The sequence below is a fragment of the Haematobia irritans genome, chromosome 4, assembly GCF_050003625.1.
Source record: "Haematobia irritans isolate KBUSLIRL chromosome 4, ASM5000362v1, whole genome shotgun sequence".
Taxonomy (NCBI): domain Eukaryota; kingdom Metazoa; phylum Arthropoda; class Insecta; order Diptera; family Muscidae; genus Haematobia; species Haematobia irritans.
In genome coordinates this window covers 33,738,170-33,760,611 of record NC_134400.1, presented here as the reverse complement: position 1 = coordinate 33,760,611, position 22,442 = coordinate 33,738,170, and the positions used below count along the sequence as shown (strand labels likewise).

The following is a 22,442-nucleotide window of genomic DNA, read 5'->3' as shown; positions in this document are numbered from 1 at the left end:
TTATTTCTATAGAAAATTTTATCAAAATTTTATTTCAAAGTTTTTACGTCAAAGTTTTATTCTGTTTGTTGTTTTGCCAAATTTTATTTCTATAGAAAATTTTGTCAAAATTTTATTTCTATAGAAAATTTTGTCCAAATTTTATTTCTATAGAAAATTTTGTCAAAATTTTATTTCTATCGAAAATTTTGTCAACATTTTATTTTTACAAAAAATTTTGTCAACATTTTATTTCTATAGAAAATTTTGTCAACATTTTATTTCTATAGAAAACTTTGTCAAAATTTTATTTCTATAGAAAATTTTGTCAAAATTTGTTGTTGTTGGTTTGTCAAAATTTTATTTCTATAGACAATTTTGTCAAAATTTTATTTCTATAGAAAATTTTGTCAAAATTTTATTTCTATAGAAAATTTTATCAAAATTGTATTTCTATAGAAAATTTTGTCAAAATTTTATTTCTATAGAAAATTTTGTCAAAATTTTATTTCTATAGAAAATTTTGTCAAAATTTTATTTCTATAGATAATTTTGTCAAAATTTTATTTCTATAGAAAATTTTGTCAAAATTTTATTTCTAAAGAAAATTTTGTCAACATTTGATTTCTACAAAAAATTTTGTCGAAAGTTTATTTCTATAGAAAATTTTATCAAAATTTTATTTCAAAGTTTTTACGTCAAAGTTTTATTCTGTTTGTTGTTATTGTTTTGTCAAAATTTTATTTCTATTCAAAATTTTGCCACAATTTTATTTCTAAAAAAAATTTTGTCAACATTTTATTTCTGCAGAAAATTTTGTCAAAATTTTATTCCTGTAGAAAATTTTGTCAAAATTTTATTTCTATAGAAAATTTTGTCAAAATTTTATTTCTATAGAAAATTTTGTCAAAATTATATTATAATTTTCCATACAAATTTTGACACAGGACACAGGAAAAGAGGACATTTTTGCCGAAAAGGATTTTTGTAGTGGATTTATTTGTAACGGAGAAATGTTTCGTTTACCGCATATCGCTAGATGTCGTGATAATCAGTCGCCTATTTAGGGTTTCCCATTAAAAATAGAACTAAACAAGAGTTCGCGTAACGCCTATCGCTATCATTGTGCTTGCTCACTAAAACATTTTGCCAAATACGAATTACAAAAAAACACTTGGGTTGATGGATATATTACCACAAATCTTAATAATAATAATAATAATATTAGTTTTTAATGCCGACATTAAAAAGCTTTGAAATAATTTGTTAAAAAATTTAATTAAATTCATTAAAAATATTTAAAATTTTCATTTCTTCTTTTACTTGTGTAAATCATCTAAATGATGGCCCATTATAAATTCAACCGCAACACGAACTTTTCTAATTTGGAATTAATAACAAAATCTGTGAAGACAAAAGCCAAAAAACGAAAAAGAAAACTCCAACTACTAAGGAAACGTAAAACAACAAAATTAATAATACCAAAAAAAGTTAATTCTTTTTAAACAGAAGTTTATAACTGAGCCAGAAAAGTCAAAACCCCTTGTCATTCCAAGCTGACAATCGCTCATCATATCATGTCATTCGTCAGTCAAAGTAAACCTCAACGTATTGTAATTTTGTGGTTTGATTAAACAAAAGAAAAAAGTTCAAGCTAAGGTGAAAAAGAAATCTGAGAAGCTATGAAATGTGTAGGAAAAAACACTAGTCTACAAAAATTAATTGGGTGGGTTAACTTTAAGCATCATTAATATTTTCGGAAAAACAAACAAATCTCATTTTGCAAAATTTTATTTGTATAGAAAATTTTCTCTCTTAATTTTACAGCAAATATTTCTACAGAAAATTTTCTCAAAATTTTATTTCTATAGGAATTTTCTCAAAATTTCATTTCTAAAGAAATTTTTCTCAAAATTTTATTTTTATTGAAAATTTTCTCAAAATTTTATTTCTATAGAAAATTTCTCAAAAATTTATTTCTATAGAAAATTTTCTCAAAATTTTATTTCTATAGAAAATTTTCTCAAAATTTTATTTCTATAGAAAATTTTCTCAAAATTTTATTTCTACAGAAAATTTTCTCAAAATTTTATTTCTACGGAAAATTTTCTCAAAATTTTATTTCTATAGAAATTTTCTTAAAATTTTATTTCTACAGAAAATTTTCTCAAAATTTTATTTTTATTGAAAATTTTCTCAAAATTTTATTTCTATAGAAAATTTTCTCAAAATTTTATTTCTATAGAAAATTTTCTACAAATTTTATTTCTATAGAAATTTTACGCCAAAGTTTTATTTTGTTTGTTGTTGTTGTTTTGTCAAAATTTTATTTCTATAGAAAATTTTGTCAAAATATTTTTACTGTAGAAAATGTTGTCACAATTTTATTTCTAAAGAAAAATTTGTCACAATTTTATTTCTAAAGAAAATCTTGTCAACATTTTATTTCTATAGAAAATTTTGTCAAAATTAAAAAAAAAAAAATTAGAAAATTTTCTCAAAACTTTATTTCTATCGAAAATTCTCTCCAAATTTTATTTCTGTAGAAAATTTTCGCAAAATTTTATTTCTATAGAAAATTTTCGTAAAATTTTATTTCTATTGAACATTTCCTAAAAATTTTATTTCTATAGAAAATTCTCTCAAAATTTTATTTCTGTAGAAAATTTTGTCAACATTTTATTTCTATAAAAATTTTCGCGAAATTTTATTTCTATAGTAGATTTTCGCAAAATTTTATTTCTATAGAGAATTTTCTCAAAATTTCATTTCTACAGAAATTTTCCTCAAAATTTTATTTCTATAGAAAATTTTCTCAAAATTTTATTTCTACAGAAAATTTTCTCAAAATTTTATTTCTACAGAAAATTTTCTCAAAATTTTATTTCTATAGAAATTGTCTCAAAATTTTATTTCTACAGAAATTTTTCTCAAAATTTTATTTTTATTGAAAATTTTCTCAAAATTTTATTTCTATAGAAACTTTACGTCAAAGTTTTATTTTGTTTGTTGTTGTTGTTTTGCCAAAATTTTATTTCTATAGAAAATTTTGTCAAAATTTTATTACTGTAGAAACACACAATTCTCACAATTTTATTTCTAAAGAAAAATTTGTCACAATTTTATTTCTAAAGAACATTTTGTCAACATTTTATTTCTATAGAAATTTTGTCAAAATTTTTTTCTACAGAAAATTTTGTCAAAATTAAAAAAAAAATAGAAAATTTTCTCAAAACTTTATTTCTATCGTAAATTCTCTCAAAATTTTATTTCTATAGAAAATTTTCTCAAAACTTTATTTCTATAGAAAATTTTCTCAAAGTTTTATTTCTATTGAACATTTTCTCAAAATTTTATTTCTATAGAAATTTTTCTCAACATTTTATTTCTATAGAAAATTTTCTCAAAATTTTATTTCTATAGAAAATTTTCTCAAAACTTTATTTCTATAGAAAATTTTCTCAAAATTTTATTTCTATAGAAAATTTTCTCAAAACTTTATTTCTATAGAAAATTTTCTCAAAATTTTATTTCTATAGAAAATTTTGTAAAAATTTTATTTCTATATAAATTTTGGTAAAAATTTTATTTCTATAAAAAATTTTGTCAAAATTTTATTTCTATAAAAATTTTTCTCAACATTTTATTACTACAGAAAATTTTAATTTTACAGAAAATATTTCTACAGAAAATTTTCTCAAAATTTTATTTCTACAGAAATTTTTCTCAAAATTTTCTTTTTATTGAAAATTTTCTCAAAATTTTATTTCTATTGAACATTTCCTCAAAATTTTATTTCTATAGAAAATTTTCTCAAAATTTTATTTCTATAGAAAATTTTCTAAAAAATTTTATTTCTATAGAAAATTTTCTCAAAATTTTATTTCTATAGAAATTTTACGTCAAAGTTTTATTTTGTTTGTTGTTGTTGTTTTGTCAAAATTTTATTTCTATAGAAAATTTTCTCAAAATTTTATTTCTATAGAAATTGTCTCAAAATTTTATTTCTACAGAAATTTTTCTCAAAATTTTATTTTTATTGAAAATTTTCTCAAAATTTTATTTCTATAGAAATTTTACGTCAAAGTTTTATTTTGTTTGTTGTTGTTGTTTTGTCAAAATTTTATTTCTATAGAAAATTTTGTCAACATTTTATTTCTATAGAAATTTTTCAAAATTTTTTCTACAGAAAATTTTGTTAAAATTTAAAAAAAAATAGAAAATTTCCTCAAAACTTTATTTCTATCGAAAATTCTCTCCAAATTTTATTTCTATAGAAAATTTTCGTAAAATTTTATTATATTACATGTTAGCCTGATACCGAAACAGGCAATTGACGTCCAAATGCATTATATCTAATTATACAATTATTTTTCGAGCTTTATGGACAGATATAGATTAAGGAACATGGTTAAAAAGCCATTGAAAAGAATCTGGCGTTTTCTTTTCAATGGCTCTATTAACCATGTTCCTTAATCTATATCTGTCCATAAAGCTCGAAAAATAATTGTATAATTAGAGTAAAATTTTATTTCTATTGAACATTTTCTCAAAATTTTATTTCTATAGAAAATTTTCTCAAAATTTTATTTCTATAGAAATTTTACGTCAAAGTTTTATTTTGTTTGTTGTTGTTGTTTTGTCAAAATTTCATTTCTATAGAAAATTTTGTCAAAATTTTATTTCTATAAAAATTTTGTCAAAATTTTATTTCTATAGAAATTTTGTCAAAATTTTTTTCTACAGAAAATTTTGTCAACATTTTATTTCTATAGAAGTTTTTCAAAATTTTTTCTACAGAAAATTTTGTCAAAATTTAAAAAAAATAGAAAATTTCCTCAAAACTTTATTTCTATCGAAAATTCTCTCCAAATTTTATTTCTATAGAAAATTTTCGTAAAATTTTATTTCTATTGAACATTTTCTCAAAATTTTATTTCTATAGAAATTTTCGCGAAATTTTATTTCTATAGTAAATTTTCGCAAAATTTTATTTCTATAGAGAATTTTATTAAAATTTTATTTCTATAAAAAATTTTGTTAAAATTTTATTTCTATAGAAAATTCTCTCAAAATTTTATTTCTATAGAAAAGTTTCTCAAAATGTTATTTGTATAGAAAATTTTCTCAAAATTTTATTTCTTTAGAAAATTTTCTTAAAATTTAATTTCTGTAGAAAATTTTCTCAAAATGTTATTTCTTTAGAAAATTTTTTTGCTATAGAAAATTTTCTATAGAAATAAAATTTTGAGAAAATTTTGGCAAAATTTTATTTCTATAGAAAATTTTCGCAAAATTTTACTTCTATAGAAAATTTTACTTTTATAGAAATTTTGTCAAAATTGTATTTCTATAGAAATTTTGCCAAAATTTTATTTCTATAAATTTGGATTGTAACATATCCCAGCTTGCCATGGATTTTGTTTATTAGTGTCAAAAGCATTATAAAAATGCCTCCTTCTCATGCAAGATCATTTGGTGGCCACTATTCGTGCGGTTAGTGTTTTTTGATGGCAATTGGCACAATGGACATGTGGCACCACCGTACATTGACGATAACATAAGAAGAAGAGGATAAAGTTTTTTTGCATTTAGTTTTTTTGCATTTCCGTAATTTTTGCATTTAGCTTAATTCTCCATTTTGTTGTTTTTTTTTTTAAGATAAATGTCCAATACTCTGATATGTAATGAACCTTGACTGCTTGTGCACTTGGCCATACCTAAAAAAAAAAAAATAAAAAAAAACCAACAAATCTTGTATATCCACAAAGCTTTTATGGTTTTTAGTTTCTTGGTCATGGGAAGTTTCATTATTATATCCCATCAAACCATCATTCTTCATTCATGTCCATTTAAGTCCATTCATGATTTCGTTTACTGCTTCTCGGCTATATCAAGGCATACGTCTTTTACATTTTGGCAAAAATATTTTCCACCATTGCATTGTTGCAAAAGTTTTCGTTTCGTATTTTTTAATTTACAGACAAAATGTTATCAAAAATTTCGAAACATTTTCTCACACCATAATGGTGAGGTATTAGGCCAGATCTCCTTGTTATTGGCCATGAGATGTGGTGACTTTTACTTTGATTTAAAATTCTTTTGCGTAAACAAAAAACAAATCCGAAAATAGGTTAAATATTTCAAAACAAAAATGTATTATGAAAAACAAGTCAAAAGTCAAAAAAATAATTTAATTAAAATATTTAATTAAAAAATTTATTTTTTAAGTATTTAAATTGAATATTTTCAATTAATTAATTTTAATTTTAATTTTTAATTTTTAATTGTTTTAATTGTGAGCGGGAATAATTAAAATAATTTAATTAAAATATTTAATTAAAAAATTTATTTTTTAAGTATTCAAATTGAATATTTTCAATTAATTAATTTTAAATTTAATTTTTAATTTTAATTTTTTTTATTTTAATTTTAATTATGAATTTAATTTTAAATTGTAATTAAATTAAATTTAAAAAAATATATATAAAATTAATTTCAATACTTCATCCCATTTTCATTTGTTAATATCACCTTTATCTTTTTTTGCCATTTATCCTTTATTGTCTACATTGACACGTATTTAATATTCTCATCGCATCATCACTTTAGCCTCCCTCTCTGGGTGCATAATTAGGCAAACTTTCCCTTTGGCTCAGCATTCATCTTTTATTCATGGGCATTGTACACAACATAACAACAGTAAATCCTTTTTTGTGTGCTAATCACAAACTAAAAAAAATTACATTAGGTTCTTTAACACAACAAAGCATGGGATGGATTTCCTCTTTAAGGATCATTACTCGTCACTGTTGTCATTTTAAGCCTTTGCATATCCCATCAGCCTAACATGGCTCCAGGTTTTGTAAAAACTCACCTCACCTACACTAAAAATAAAGTATTTGTCTACACATCATTTCAATCCCTTATATATACTCTCCCTCTCTCTCTCTCTCTCTTATTGATGTGTCTCTATGGATTACGATTTCTGCATAGGCATTTCTTTATTATTCCTGAACAGTGATAAAAGAGTACCGAAGCAATTAGTTTTAAGCCATTGGATTTTCTATTTTGTATGCAAACTATGGAAAACTAATAAACACTAAGAGAGGTAAGAGAGATTGTCATTATTTGTCAATGAGAGTGTATGTGGGTTGTGGCCTACGGCGAAAATTTAATGAACCATAGTAATGTAAATTATTCTGTATAAACCGTTACATTAGAGGTAATACCAAGAAATTGTCTACCCTAAATGAAGATGGAGATGTCAGAGGAGGACAAAGTGGTATAAACCCAACAATGATTTTATCTCCATTTCATTGAAAATAAAACCATGAAATTAGCAGTTCATGAGAGATTGTCGGTTTGTCTGCCACAGAAAAATGTCTTTACATACTTTCAGGTGTCATAACTCTATGAAATATCGGTTAGTTGCTCCTTAAGTCTAATGCAAAAAAAAAAATACACCCTGTGACAAATTTATAAATATCCCGCTCTTCTTGTACTGTCGTAAAAATTTGTTCCATATTCCAAATCCAACAAATTTAGCCTAATTAAGGCTTAAATGTAAACGACCGGTATGGTGGTGGTGAGTACTTCAATAAATCGTAATAATTACGTCTAATGAACTCAACTTTGGAAAATTTTGAATGAAAATCAAAACAAAAAACTAAGGAGTTCACCATAATGATTTTGTATTTGTTATTCCATAGAAATGAATAAATGTGTAAGAAAAACACAAACAAAAAAATCAAGCATTTTTAATAGATTTTGTTAGGTATAATTTTCAATTAGTCATGGGACGAGAAGACGAAAAAGAGCCTTAAGGAAATAGAAGAAAAATGGGTGAATAGGAAAAAAAAAATATGACTGGAAAAAGATCAACCACTACAAGTTACAACTTTATGGAATCGAAGGAGAAAGCAATTAAACCATTCCAGTGTGGCTGATATGTAATGCAATCAATTTCAGGTTTGTATCATTTCTATACACCTTCTCTGACAGATTGTTTAAAAAAAAATCCACAATAATTTTAATTTCGTTCAAAATTCACATGGCAACACTGCTGCTACACGGTCATTTCGAGGTATTTGCTTATGTTGTTGTTTGTTTATTTGAAGATTCTGGCTAAGCGTACGTATGTATGTGTATGTGTGTGGTCTTTTGAGATCACCACACCACACCAGAAACTAAAGAGAGGAATTCTTCAGCTATGTCATTGTAATGAAAACACGTCTAGAATGTTTAACCATTTTAAGTGGTGGTTGATGAATGCTGTCTTGGTGGCTTTTCATCCATACTTTGGACAATCTCTACTATCTCTATATGGACCACAGCAACCATGATGATCAATATTTGTATTTATAACTGCAAGCATGATCATGCATAGTTTTGACCATATTTGTTAATACTTATAATTTGATGTTTTTTCCTTCCTTTTTTTGTTCGTTGTTGTTGTAGTGCTATATCATGCCACCATAGCATAAAAAAGACTGAATTCTTGGTATAACAATAATACACAGTGGGACAAAAGTTTCCAAATTAAAAAAAATGGGAACAATTATTAGGAGATTCGATTAAGAGAATCCGGGAGTGTCCAGAAGATTTAAAACAAAGTATAATTTTATTTCTATAGAATATTTTTGCAAAATTTTATTGCTAGAGAAAATTTTGTCAAAATATTATTTTAACAGAAAATTTTTATCAAAATTTTATTTCTAAAGAAAATTTTTGCAAAATTTAATTTCTAGAGAAATTTTTTTAAAAAATTTTATTTCTATAGAAAATTTTTGTCAAAATTTTATTTCTAAAGAAAATTTTGTCAAAATTTTATTTCCATAGAAAATTTTGTCAAAATTTTATTTCTATAGAAAATTTTTGTCAAAATTTTATTTCTATAGAAAATTTTTGTCAAAATTTTATTTCTATAGAAAATTTTTGTCAAAATTTTATTTCTATAGAAAATTTTTGTCAAAATTTTATTTCTAAAGAAAATTTTGTCAAAATTTTATTTCTATAGAAAATTTTTGTCAAAATTTTATTTCTATGGAAAATTTTTGCAAAATTTTATTTCTATAGAAAATTTTTGCAAAATTTTATTTCTATAGAACATTTTTTTAAAAATTTTATTTCTAAAGAAAATTTTGTCAAAATTTTATTTCTATAGAAAATTTTTGTCAAAATTTTATTTCTATAGAAAATTTTTGTCATAATTTTATTTCTATAGAAAATTTTTGCAAAATGTTATTTCTATAGAAAATTTTTGCAAAATTTTATTTCTATAGAAAATTTTTGTCAAAATTTTATTTCTATAAAAAAATTTTGCAAAATTTTAATTTTATAGAAAATATTTGTCAAAATTTTATTTCTACAGAAAATTTTTGTCAAAATTTTATTTCTATAGAAAATTTTTGTCAAAATTTTATTTCTATAGAAATTTTTTTTAAAAATTTTATTTCATAAGAAATTTTATTTCCATAGAAGCTTTTGTCAAAATTTTATTTCTATAGAATATTTTTGCAAAATTTTATTTCTATTGAAAATTTTTGCAAAATTTTATTTCTATAGAAAATTTATTCAAAATTTTATTTCTATTGAAAATTTTTGCAAAATTTTATTTCTATAGAAAATTTTCATCAAAATTTTATTTCTATTGAAAATTTTTGCAAAATTTTATTTCTATAGAAAATTTTCATCAAAATTTTATTTCTATAGAAAATTTTGTCAAAATGTTATTTCTGTACAACATTTTGCCCAAATTTTATTTCTATAGAAAATTTTGTCAAAATTATTTTCTATCTATGAATTAGCTCTTAGTTGGAGAGGAATGTTTTGCAAAATCTACCAAAATATTAAAAGTTCTACGAAACAGTAAAAAATCTACCATTTTTGGTAGAATTCTACCAACTGTGACAACCGTGGTTACATTACGTGTCTCTTTCTCTCTCTTTTGATGGTCTCTCATTGTCTCTTAAATCGATTAGCTTCTTCTGGATTCTACAGGCAACTAAGATCTCTCTCTTCTCCCGTCTCATTAATAAAATCTCAAGTGCTCATTTGTTATTCTCTCGTCTACATAGTTATGTATATTAGGTGTAGGTATGTGACATATCTCCATTGGGGCCTAAGATTCTCTTCTATTGAGATTTGTCGTTGATTTGTGTATCTCTTAGATCAGCATTTTTCTAATCTAAGCGCAATCTTGAACAAGAAAAATCTCAATAATCAAATTAAACATTGGCTTTTGCGTTTATTTTATCTAAACTTTATTTTAGGGCATCAAACTATTTTACAATATTGAGGACAATTTTCCTTTTTTTAATTAAATTAGAGTATATATGATTTTTCATTAAATTCCAGGATTCCTGTATTCATATCCCCCAAGGACATATGAAAGCAACAAATTTCATCTCACTGTGCCGTGAGTATTGAACCAAACCAAAACCAAGGTATCGGTTACTATATACTTATCTCTATCTGGTTTTTTTTGTTTTCAAATCATTACATGCACGCAATATTAATAGTTTTTCCATTTAATACAATTCTTGTTTTTTCTTCTTCTTTATCCATCACCTACTTCAACGGCCATTGGCATAGTATCCATCTACCATGAGTTATTCTGAATACTCTTAGAGATGTGGTGGCATTTTTAAAATAAGTCAACAAGACATGAATGGTATCGTAAATGAATTGAGTATTTTTAACACCTTCATCTTTAACACGAACTAAGTGACACATAAATGGCACAATGTCAGATTATGAAATGTCGATCTCTTTTATTCGTAGTCTTGGCGATTATTTTTTAATGTTATTTGCCTTCGATTTTAGTCTTCTGATTTTATAATATCAATAGTCCCCACAAATATCCTAGTCTCGAGTATTCAATGCATCTTGCATAGTCTTTGGTTGATTCCAGAGTGCTTGAGAGTGATAAAAAACTGAAACTATTGAGAGAGCAAAAGACAAAGTGCTATCATTTGTATGTTATGTGAGCGATTACCATAAGCGATTTAACATGACACCAATGAGAGCACGAATGTTATTATTTACAATGACAAATACCATTGTAAATAATCCCGAGCATAGCTATGAGTATTTAACATGAATGATCTGTGGGAAATACAATTTAACATAAACCTGTAAATGCAAAATGTATGCGTAAAAAAAGGTAATGATGAGTGACATTAGCATTTAACATAATTATTCTTTGAGAACTTCAATTTAACACAGACATAAGTACATACAAAATAAATGTTTGTGTTAAATGTGTAAATGCTAATTCTAAATTAATACAAAATATATTAATTTAAATTACACTATTTTTAAATTAAATGGAATTAGTGTCTCCTATGGTCAATAATCACTAGCATAACCATGACTACTTAACATTCCAATCAGTATTTAACTATTTAACATTAGAAACAACTTTACATAAATCTGTAAATGTAAAATAAATGTACGCTTTAAATAAGGAAATGATGATTGTGACCAAATGGTGCATTTTGATCACCGTTGCCATTCGTGGCAATGGTAACCTACCAAAATATTAAGAAAATTTTACCAAAAATCTACCAAATTAAAAAAATCTTATTTTGAAATTTTTGACTTTGGTCAATGAACTTAGATAATTTGAATTTTATTTCTATAGAAAATTTTGTAAACATTTTTGCAAAATCTTATTTTTATAGAAAATTTTGTCAAAATTTTATTTCTATAGAACATTTTGTCAAAATTTTATCTCTATAGAAAATTTTGTCAAAATTTTATCTCTACAGAAAATTGTGTCAAAATTTTAGTTTTTTAGAAAATTTTGTCACATTTTTTTTTCTATAGGAAATTATTACCAAAATTTTATTTCTATAGAAAATTTGGTCAATTTTAGTTTTTTATGGAAAATATGTCAAAATTTTATTTCTATAGAAAATTTTTCACAAATTTTATTTCTATAGATAATTTTCGCAATAATTTCATTTCTAAAGAAAATTTTTGCACAATTTTATTTCTATAAAAAATTTTGTCAGAATTTTATTTCTATAGACTATTGTCTCAATATTTTTTTTGTATAGAAATAAGATTTTTGTAAAAATTTTCTATAGAAATAAAATTTTGTTAAAAATTTTCTATAGAAAAAAATATTTTGTTAAAAAATTTCTATAGAAAATTTTCTCAAAATTTTTTAAACAAGATTTTCTCAAAATTTTATTTCTATAGAAAATTTTGCCCAAATTTTATTGATATAGAAAATTTTGTCAAAATTTTATTTCTATAGAAAATTTTGTCATAATGTTATTTCTATAGAAAATTTTGTCAAAATTTTATTTCTTTAGAAAATTTTGCCCAAATTTTATTTCTATAGAAAATTTTGTTAAAATTTCATTTCTATGGAAAATGTTGTCAAAGTTTTACTTCTATAGAAAATTTTGTCAAAATTTTATTTCTATAGAAAATTTTGCCCAAATTTTATTTCTATAGAAAATTTTGTCAAAATTTTATTTCTTTAGAAAATTTTGTCATAATGTTATTTCTATAGAAAATTTTGTAAAAAAAAAATTATATCTATAGAAAATTTTATTTTTCTACTTCATTAGCTCTTAAACTCTTTTTGTGATATTTCCGGTTTATGTATGTGTAGTTATAGACCAAAACTTACCTCGAAAACAAGTGGAAAATATAACAAAACTAAATATTTAAATAACAATTAAAAATGCCCAGTGAAGCCTTCAAAAGACAAAAAAAAAAAAAACAATACAATATTCCAAAACACCAGCCATGTTCATATTTTCCCATGCCCATACAAGAGCCAAATCAGGGCATTAAGAAGGTAGAAAGTAAGCGAGTCAACAAATTAATTGTTTGTGTGAATATTGAAAGAAGGGAGGAGAATAAGTTAATGGACCATAGGCCCAAGCATAAACTACATTTTAACCCATTGACCGCCGGTAGCCATCACAAAAGGGCATGCATTTTAAAACTGCTGGGTGGGGGAACCTTTTCTATAATTTTATAGAAATAAAATTTTGACAAATTTTTCTATAGAAATAAAATTTTTACAAAATTTTCTATAGAAAAAAAATTTGCAAAAATTTTCGGTAGAAAAATTTGCAAACATTTTCTAAAGAAATAACATTTTGCCAAATGCTTAGAAAAATTTCTATATAAATAAAATTTTGAGAAAATTTTCTATAGAAATAAAATTTTGTATAGAAATAAGATTTTGGTAAAAAATTTCTATAGAAAAAAATTTTTATAGAAAAAAAAAATTGTTAAAAAATTTTCTATAGAAATAAAATTTTGACAAAATTTTCTATAGAAATAAAATTTTGACACAATTTGCTATAGAAATAAAATTTTGTTAAAAAATTTTCTATAGAAAAAAAATTTTCTATAGAAAAAAAATTTTGTTAAAAAATTTTCTATAGAAATAAAATTTTGACAAAATTTTCTATACAAATAAAATTTTGACACAATTTGCTATAGAAATAAAATTTTGTTAAAAAATTTTCTATAGAAAAAAAATTTTCTATAGAAAAAAAATTTTGTTAAAAAATTTTCTATAGAAATAAAATTTTGACAAAATTTTCTATACAAATAAAATTTTGTTAAAAAATTTTCTATAGAAATAAAATTTTGACAAAATTTTCTATACAAATAAAATTTTGTTAAAAAAATTTCTATAGAAATAAAATTTTGACAAAATTTTCTATAGAAATAAAATTTTTACAACATTTTCTATAGAAATAAAATTTTGACAAAATTTTCTATAGAAATAAAATTTTGACAAAATTTTCTATAGAAAAAAAATTTTGTTAAAAAATTTTCTATAGAAAAAAAATTTTCTATAGAAATAAAATTTTCTATAGAAATAAAATTTTGACAAAATTTTCTATACAAATAAAATTTTGACAAAATTTTCTATACAAATAAAATTTTGTTAAAAAATGTTCTATAGAAATAAAATTTTGACAAAATTTTCTATAGAAATAAAATTTTGACAAAATTTTCTATAGAAATAAAATGTTGACAAAATTTTCTATAGAAATAAAATGTTGACAAAATTTTCTATAGAAATAAAATGTTTACAAAATTTTCTATAGAAATAAAATTTTGACAAAATTTTCTATAGAAAAAAAAATTGTTAAAAAATTTTCTATAGAAATAAAATTTTGACAAAATTTTCTATACAAATAAAATTTTGTTAAAAAATTTTCTATAGAAATAAAATTTTGACAACATTTTCTATAGAAATAAAATTTTGACAAAATTTTCTATAGAAATAAAATTTTGTTAAAAAATTTTCTATAGAAAAAAAAAATTTTGTTAAAAAATTTTCTATAGAAAAAAAATTTGACAAAATTTTCTATAGAAATAAAATTTTGACAAAATTTTCTATAGAAATAAAATTTTGGCAAAATTTTCTATACAAATAAAATTTTGTTAAAAAAAATTTTCTATACAAATAAAATTTTGACAAAATTTTCTATAGAAATAAAATTTTGACAAAATTTTCTATAGAAATAAAATTTTGACAAAATTTTCTATAGAAAAAAAAAATTTGTTAAAAAATTTTCTATAGAAATAAAATTTTGACAAAATTTTCTATAGAAATAAAATGTTGACAAAATTTTCTATAGAAATAAAATTTTGTTAAAAAAAATTTCTATAGAAATAAAATTTTGTTAAAAAAATTTCTATAGAAAAAAAATTTTGTTAAAAAATTTTCTGTAGAAATAAAATGTTGACACAATTTTCTATAGAAATAAAATTTTTACAAAATTTTCTATAGAAATAAAATTTTGTTAAAAAAATTTTTGTTAAAAAAATTTCTATAGAAAAAAAATTTTGTTAAAAAATTTTCTATAGAAATAAAATGTTGACACAATTTTCTATAGAAATAAAATTTTTACAAAATTTTTACAAAATTTTCTATAGAAATAAAATTTTTACAAAATTTGAATTAACTTCATATTTCCCTTCTTTTTGTTTCCTTGGCTGTGCTCATCGCGGCAATGATACCAATCCATAGAGAATCCATACGAGACGTGTACATAATATTGGCGCTTACAAACATTTACATAATGGTAGCTTCTTTAGCAAAATAAAAAATAATCAATCCTACCATGGGCATCCTTGTTTCAATTCGCGTGCGTGTATAGCAAGCCGTTTTGGATGGCATTCCCTCTGTACATACATATTCATACATTACTTACATTCTTAAATAGGAAATACCATAGGAAAATACAAAAACAAAAAAAAAAAAACAAAACAAAAACCAACCTGAAGTTGTCATACACATGGAAAATCCAAATATGCCCACGACACCAAACCAGGCCAAGTATTCAAAGTGAAAGAACATGAAGTTAATAAAAAAGCATACGCACACACATCGAATATACTCTACAATTGAAGGAAATTTCATTAAAATTTAGTCAAAGAATTTTTTTCTTTAAGATAAAACGAACTACATTCTGTTTAACAATATTAAAAAATATTTTTTTTCTCTATTTAGTTCACGATTGGAATTTGTTATTTTAATGTGTAGAAAACTTTTTATCTTCTAGAGAAATTTTGAATAAAATTATAGCATACTTTCAGGCGATATTTTGTTACTACAGAAATGTTTAACATTTAAGCATTTTCAAAATCGCTTAATTTTCTTTACAATAAGAAACGCACAACTCATTCAAGGAATATTAAAAAAAATAAAACTATTTAATCTACGATTGGAATTTGTAATTTTAATATGTAGAAACCTTTTTGTCTTCTAGAGAAAATTTGACTAAAATAATAGCATACTTTTAGGCGATATTTTGTTACTACAAAAGTAGTTTTTTTAACCTTTTCAAAGTTACTTAATTTTTTTTGCAATAACCAACGAACAAATTTCCCATCTCATTCAAGTTTGCCTCCTTTTTCAGGGATAGTGTGCAAAATGAAGAATGTTGTACCAAACCCAAGAAGTACATGGCTGATTCATGGAGTCGAGCTCCGTGAGAACGTAAACGAAACTTAAAAGCAACAACAACAAGAAAATTTGTTTTGGTTTAAGGAATGCAATGAATACCAAAAAGATTGAGGCCAGGTTTCTTTTTTAATCACCAAGGCAATGGTCTTCTTCATGAGACATGGTTGAAGCTAAAACGCAAGAGCCAAAGAGGGTGAAGTAACACTACAACAGTGGTGAAGTAACACCCGCTAAGGGCATACGATTTGGTGGTTCATCTTGGCTCACATGTCCAGTTTTTTTTTTTTTTTGATTTTGGATTCACGCAACCTGGCCATCATAGAGGCCCCCTAGGCAATGACTCTCTCTCACTCTCTCTGACCCAGCAGAATCTTGAGATTCTGCCTCAGCATCATGAATGGAATGTGGTTTCGTCTACCGAAGGAATACTGAAAACGGAAGAAGACTAGAGTTTTGGCTTCTTGGGATTGGAGAAGTATGTTAAGCGTGAAACTGCTGCTGATTCTTTTCAAGCATCCTCAACAGCAGCGTTGAGGCAGGCAGGCAGCAGACCCAAACATGAAATCAGTTTCACCATCATCTTCCACCATGAGATGCTTGTGTTTTCTGTTTTTTTTTTTTTTTTCATTTTAATGGAGGTAGTTACCATGGCATTAAAGCCCTAATGCTGGCGATGGCGATGATACCCAAAGCCCTCGTCGACTTCATCATCTTTTGTTTCGCTAAGGAATGCACCGTTTTCATTACTCACAGACACATGCGATGATTAATGACAAAGCCTGGCTAAAGTGTTCCGAATTTCGTTTCCACCACGGTCGTCTTCGGCCAGATGAATATGTATTGTGGTCGACCACTTTTGCTGGAAATGGGCAATATTTAAAATGTGATCTCGAAAGGCAATTGTTCTACACGGCCAAACCAAAAGCGTGTTTAATATTCCGATTGAATATCCAATTGTTGATTCAAAGATAAGGATTCAATGTTCAATGTGATATAAAATTGATAATGGACACCAAGATAGAGGGAAAAAATCAAAAAAAGAGAGAGAATGGAGTTGTGTTTTTTTTTATTTTGGTTTGTTCATGGGAAGTAGTTTCATGGTTGTTGCTAAGTCATAAGGATTTCATATCAAGTTATTCAAAGACCATATTTAACACTCTGAATTATCGTTTATATATGGGCGAAAAATATTTCTTTGGTAATATGGGAAATGATGGTACTATTAGGATTGCAGAAAAATGAAATTTTAAGCAAGACATCAAATACTAATTTTTCAAATTCGAATTAAAATTTTCTCTTTTGACACTAGAAGTTTTTGAATGGAATTTAATAGAAATGATGCTAAAACACTATAATCCGAAAAAAAACATTGCAAAAGTATTTTTTAACAGGCCCAATACCACTCATAATTTACTTTAAAAAAAAGAACTTAATTCTCGCATATATTCATTTTGCATTTACACATATATGTTGTTTCTAATGTTAAATTACATTAACAGCGATCAATTATGTTAAATACTCATTACTGTGTTAAGTTAACATTGATATTTGAAATGTAACTCTCTTGCTCTCATTAATCGTTATTAAATCGCTTATTTTCTTTATTAATTTTGCATTTATGCATATGTTAACTTGTTTCTAATGTTAAATTTCATTAACAGAGATCATCTATGTTAAATACTCATTACAGAGTTAAGTTACCATTAATATCTGACATTTAACTCTCTTGCTCTCATTAAATCGCTAATGGCTGTAATCAATTGTATATGACACCCATGATAACTGCTAACTCTCACTTGTATTCGATTTTATATCACTCTATAGTGATCTCATCATAATGTAATGCGTACACACAAAAAAAAACTTTTTCTGATTCAATCACGAAATTAATTGATCCAATTAATTTTTAATTGAAATGTCTTCAATCACAGAAATGATAGTATCAATTAAAAAATTAATTGAAGGTCAATTAAAAAGTTAATTGATCCAATTAAAAAATTAATTGATACTATTATTTTTGTGATTGATTTTTGTTTTAATTAAAAAAATTTGTTGAATCAATTAAATTTTTAATTGAATATTTTTTAAAACTCAATTAAAATTTTAATTGGAAAAATTTTCGTGAAATTTTTTTGTGTGTATTTATTACATTATGATGAGATCACTATGGAAGATGCATTAAGCATTTATTAGAAATAAAGCATATACAGTGAGCAAAAAAAAAAGTTGTACACTAATATGAAATAAATTGTTAAACGATATGGAAAATATGAAGTAAATATATATTTATTACAACTTAAATTAAAGTTTGCAATGCGAGCTTTAATTGAAGGTAAAATATTCACTTCATGTTTTGCATATCGTTTCACAATTTATTTCATAATTGATTTCTGCGGCACTTTACATTAATTCTTTAATTGAGTGTATTAAAAATGTAATTGATTTCCATCACAAAAACTCAATATTCTGAGGCTTTCAATTATTTATGGAGTTTTCAATAATACAATTTTTGAAAAAAAATCTATAGAAATAAATTTTTACAACAATTTTCTATATAAATAAAATTTTGCAAACACTTTCTATTTAAATAAAATTTGTCAAAAACTTTCTATTGAAATAAAATTTACAAGAATTTTCTATAGAAATAAAATTTTACAAAAATTGTCTATAGAAACAAAATTTTGGTAAAAATTTTCTATAGAAAAAAAAACTTTCGACAAAAGTTTCTATAAAAAAATTTTTAGGGAAAATTTCTGTAGAAATAAAATGAATAAAATTTTGCAAAAATTGTATATAGACATATAATTTTGAAAACATTTTCTATAAAAATAAAATTTTACAAAAATTTCCAATGGAAATAAAATTTTACAAAAATTGTCTATTGAAAAAAATGTTTGACAAAATTTTCTATATGATTTTTGTTTTACAAAATTTTCTATAGGTATAAAATTTTGACAAAAAATTTCTATATAGAAATAATATTTTGACAATTTTTATATAGATATAAAAGTTTGACAAAATTTTATTTAGAAATAAAATGTTGACAAAATTTTCTATTTCAATAGAAAATTTTCTATAGAAATAAATTTTTTGAAAAAAATTTCTATAGAAATAAAAATTTGACAAAATTTTCTATTGAAATAAAATGTTGGTAAAAATTTTCTATAGAAATAAAATTTTTGAAAAAATTTTCTATAGAAGTAAAAAAATAAAATTTTGAGAAAATTTTCTATAGAATTAAACTTTGACAAAATTTTCTATAGAAATAAAATTTTGACAAAAATTTCTTTAGAAATAAAATTTTTATTGTTGTTTTTGATTTCTGATTAAAACCATGCAATGACTAAACTACAAATGTAGCTTAACCAACAGAGGAAAAGTATGCTTGTCAAATTTATTTGGGCAAAGCCCTATAGACTGCAATGATGGTTGGATGTACAGCTGTTTCGGAATTGCCACATTCCTCATCAGCAACCTCTATTTCTGATAATTGGTTGATAGCTTTGCTGCAAGTATATAGACAATTTTTAGCAAAATTTTATTCCTACAGAAAATTTTGTCCACATTTTATTCCTTTAGAAAATTTATGTCAAAATTTTATTTCCATATAAAATGTTCTCAAAATTTTATTTCTATAGAAAATTTTGTCAAAATGTTATTTCTATAGAAAATTTTGTCCAAATGTTATTTCTATAGAAAATTTTGCCAAAATTTTATTTCTGTAGAAAATTTTGTCAAAATTTTATTTCTATAGAAAATTTTGTCAAAATTGTATTGCTATAAAAAAAATTTTCACAATTTTAATTCTTGTAGAATCCTTTTAAAAAAATTTTTGCACAATTTTATTTCTATAGAGAATTTTTTCGATAGAAAATTTTGTCAAAATTTTATTTCCATATAAAATTTTCTCAAAATTTTATTTCTATAGAAAGTTTTGTCAAAATTTTATTTCTGTAGAAAATTTTGTCCAAATGTTATTTCTATAGACAATTTAGTCAAAATTTTATTTCTGTATAAACGGACCCCCAAATTTGTCTTGCGAGGCCTCCAAGAGAAGCAAATTTCATCGGATCCGGCTGAAATTTGGTACATGGTGTTAGTATATGGTCTCTAACAACCATGCAAAAATTGGTCCACATCGGTCCATAATTATATATAGCCCCCATATAAACCGATCCCCCTATTTGGCTTGCGAGGCCTCTAAGAGAAGCAAATTTCATCCGATCCGGCTGGAATTTGGTACATGGTGCTAGTATATGGTCTCTAACAACCATGCAAAAATTGGTCCACATCGGTCTATAATTATATATAGGCCCCATATAAACCGATCCCCCGATTTGGCTTGCGAGGCCTCTAAGAGAAGCAAATTTCATCCGATCCGGCTGAAATTTGGTACATAGTGTTAGTATATGGTCTCTAACAACCATGCAAAAATTGGTCCACATCGGTCAATAATTATATTTAGGCCCTATATAAACCGATCCCCCGATTTGGTTTGCGAGGCCTCTAAGAGAAGCAAATTTCATCCGATCCGGCTGAAATTTGGTACATGATGTTAGTATATGGTCTCTAACAACCATGCAAACATTGGTCCACATCGGTCAATAATTATATATAGGCCCCATATAAACCGATCACCAGATTTGACCTCCGGAGCCTCTTGGAAGACCAAAATTCATATGATTCAGTTGAAATTTGGTACGTGGTGTTAATATATGGCCTCAAACTCCCATGCAAAAATTGGTCGATATCGGTCCATAATTATATATAGGCCCCATATGAATCGATCCCCAGATTTGACCTCCAGAGCCCCTTGGAAGAGCAAAATTCTTCCCATTCGGTTGAAATTTGGTATGTGATGTTAGTATATGGTATCCAACAACCATGCATGAATTGGTTCCTACACCCATAGAAAAAATCATGAACGGCGTGGTCATTTTGAAACGATCCGTTCATGAAGGTGAATCAACACACATGTGTTGTCAAACTGAGAACAGATGGGGACAATCTGACAACGTAAAAAAGACACCATACGTTTTCAAAACAACAACCAGCGTTCATGATCTGAAAACGTAATGGTTACGAATTTATAAACAAAATTAAAAAAAGATTTCCCATACCGTGACTCGAACCTGTGTTGCCTGCACGATACACGTTAACAGTCGCCTTAGCACATTGCACCAACGGCGGAGTTACCATAACAACGTCTAACGATTATTTTAAGACTTTTCATGACCAAAGAAAAACGAATGCCGTTCATGAAATCGTGAACGCCCGTGGACGAAATCGTGAACATTCCGTTTTGATTTTGTGTGAACGTTTCCGTTTCATTTTGACAACATCCGTTCACGATTGTGAAACGCAATTTTTTCTATTACTGTATCGGTCCATAATTATATATAGCTCCCATATAAACCGATCCTCAGATTTGACCTCCGATGCCTTTTGGAGAAGCAAAATTCATCCGATCTGCTTGAAATTTGGTACGTGGTGGTAGTATATGATATTTAACAACCATGCCAAAAGTGGTCCATATCAGTCCATAATCATACATAGCCCCATATAAACCGATCCCGAGATTTGGTTTTGGAGCCTTATGGAGGAGCAAATTTCATCCGAGTGAGTTGAAATTTGGTACATTGTGCTAGTATATGGTCGTTAACAACCATGCCTAACTAGGTCCATGTCGGTCTATAGTTATATATGGCCCTCAGATAAATCGATCCCCAGTCACACAAAAATTGGTCCATATCAAGTTCATAATTGTATATAGACCCATATAAGCGACCCCCATATTTCAATGCTGGATACCTTGCCACCGGTATCCATGGTGGAGGGTACATAAGATTCGGCCTGGCCGAACTTACGGCCGTATATACTTGTTTAAGTATAATTAGTATTATTTAGTAACTAATGGTCGTAAATATCCATAATTTGAAAAAAATCATTACAAATATTATTAAAAATTTTATAACAGGCCCAATACGTCTCATCATTTTCCTTTATACCATCTTTATTTCTCACATATATTCATTTTGCATGTACACATTTATGTTAATTTGTTTCTAATGTAAAATTACATTAACAGAGATCACGTTCATGTTAAATATTCATTACAGTGTTAAGTAGACATTGATATATATCATTTACCATAAAAAATCTTTAACTCTCTTGCTCTCATTAAATCATTACTGTTAACTCTCAATTTTATTTGTTTTTATAGCACTCTCAAATAGTCACGACATTGTGATGAGATCACTATGCAAGATGCATTGAGAAAAAAAAAAACGATCAACAAATTTCAAATTAGAAAGTTTCCAACCTTTAATAAACTAACAAACTATTATTATACGTATATATATATATATATATATATATATATATATATATATATATATATATATATATATATATATATATATATATATATATATATATATATATATATATATATATATATATATATATATATATATATATATATATATATATATATATATAT

General features: G+C 24.7%; 1 protein-coding gene across 3 annotated transcripts in view; it reads right to left on the bottom strand.

Moving 5' to 3' along the window:
- Nucleotides 1-22,442, bottom strand: part of dlp (glypican dally-like) — a 237,361-nt gene that overhangs the window by 192,163 nt on the left and 22,756 nt on the right. The gene's annotated exons all lie outside the window — the stretch shown is intronic.